Source organism: Lepus europaeus, chromosome 16 (genome assembly GCF_033115175.1).
Source record: "Lepus europaeus isolate LE1 chromosome 16, mLepTim1.pri, whole genome shotgun sequence".
NCBI classification, from domain to species: Eukaryota; Metazoa; Chordata; class Mammalia; order Lagomorpha; family Leporidae; genus Lepus; species Lepus europaeus.
Window position 1 is genome coordinate 7,205,258 of NC_084842.1, and position 2,104 is coordinate 7,207,361.

The 2,104-nt window shown below is 45.2% G+C and overlaps 1 pseudogene; it reads left to right on the forward strand.

The window, feature by feature from the left end:
* Positions 1 to 369: 369 nt before the first annotated feature.
* Positions 370 to 1,192, forward strand: LOC133775482 (centromere protein N-like; annotated as a pseudogene).
* The last annotated feature ends 912 nt before the right edge of the window (positions 1,193 to 2,104 follow it).

Here is a 2,104-nt window from a genome sequence, read left to right on the forward strand (position 1 = left end):
GGAGGACCATCTTGAAAAATCTGCATGTCTGAAATGATGACAGTCCGAAAAGCCTAGGATTTTTTATCAAAAAAATCAACTGTAGACATTAAACCTCCCGCACAGAAAGGGATCTCTCAGCTCACAGCTTGGTTCTGCTGTGTGTGAGAAGCGTGCGGGTCTCAGGGATGTGGCCCTTTTAGACGTCGTTTGTACTCAAGTTCATAGGCACTAGAAAATCTGGAATGTGTGAAGGACCTGGTGATGCCCTTGACCTTTTGATATAGAACAGGTCAAAAGTCCATTTACTCACTATGTTCCTGAAGTTGTATTTATGAAATGCATGAAGTTTGTATACCTTAAATAAAAGGTTTCTGGGCTAAAAAAAAAATTCTTTAGAGAGCATTAAAAAATGTGACGGTCACCTTCAGAATCACGGATAAGAGCACAGTTTGGACTCAAATCACCTTTGGAACGCAAGACACTAAGCCAAGCCAGTAGAGACTGTGTACAGGATGCACTGCTTCCAGATGCCCTATGCCTCACTCCTTCCAAGCTGAAGAGCAATATTCCTCATCTGGGTTAGGCAGTGACAATTGCAAGCAAGTACTATCTGTTGTAGAAATGGACCCAAGAGGCACACACCGGACTCTCTCCGCTAGTGACTTCAAGCAGTATAACCAGAACTTTGAAATCCACAGCACTACAACACCTCTACAGGAAAGGTGAGGATCATTCATGAGAATGCAGTAGAAAAAGACAAAGTCCTTGGGGCCGGCACTGTGGCATAGCTGGTAAAGCTGCCATCTGCAGTGTTGGCATCCCATATGGGTGCCGGTTCGAGTCCCGGCTGCTCTACTTCCCATTCAGCTTTCTGCTGTGGCCTGGGAAAGCAGTAGAAGAAGACAAAGTCCAGAGAATAACTCAGAGACTTTTGGAGACTATCGTCAACCACAGCTAGAATTTGTATGACATTAAGCTTGAAACGAAGTTCAAAAGTGATTTAAATGGGGGCATCTTGGCAGAGAGGGGAGAGCCTCTGAGGTTCCTAACAATGTTCCGCAGCCCGCAGCTTTCCAAAGCACTGCAATCCTTGGCACCAGCAGGACATGCCGATGCACCGTTTTTTCCTTTGCTCACTTGCATACCCAACAGTGGAATGAATTATTTTAAAATGAGAAATAAATCAGATACATGTGGGTTTGTAGCATAGCGCTTCCTTGACTACAAATATTGCCTATGCATTTGCTAATGGCCAGTTGGACAGCTTCTTTTTATAACTCTGTATAGCTTTTTCTATACTATAAATTAATTCTTAGTATTAAAAATTCAGAAACCTTCATATGATTGTTGAGATTGACTCTTTCCTCTTCCTCCATACTCTGCTAGAGATAGCCATTGTTGGCATTGAGATTCTTTTTTTTTTTTTTTTGGACAGGCAGAGTGGACAGTAGAGGGAGACAGAGAGAAAGGTCTTCCTTTTGCCGTTGGTTCACCCTCCAATGGCCACCGCGGGAGGCGCGCTGCGGCCGGCACACCGCGCTGTTCCGATGGCAGGAGCCAGGTGCTTCTCCTGGTCTCCCATGGGGTGCAGGGCCCAAGCACTTGGGCCATCCTCCACTGCACTCCCTGGCCATAGCAGAGAGCTGGCCTGGAAGAGGGGCAACCGGGACAGAATCCAGTGCCCCGACCGGGACTAGAACCCGGTGTGCCGGCGCCGTAAGGCGGAGGATTAGCCTGTTGAGCCACGGCGCTGGCCGGCATTGAGATTCTATGGGATGTGTATAGAAACTATGCCTGATTCAAAACTTCAGGGAGAATCATACAATCAGTTACAGAAAAGCGTTGTTTTGTTGTAAATATAGTTTTCATAATCTGTTTTATCATGCATGACCTTCGAACCCACCACTATTATAGTGATTTGTGAATAAAGAGATTTAAAACTTGAAAAAAACACACGCTGGATTTGTTTCACAAATGCGTTTTCTTCTCAAATTCCATGCAGTATACTACCTGCTTGTATTTGTCACTCTTGCTACCATTGCAGCTAACAGAACTAATAGTAATATTTTATTCTGTCTCCTACAGCACTCCCACGGCTGCGTGGAAACTTCAGGCTCTGGCT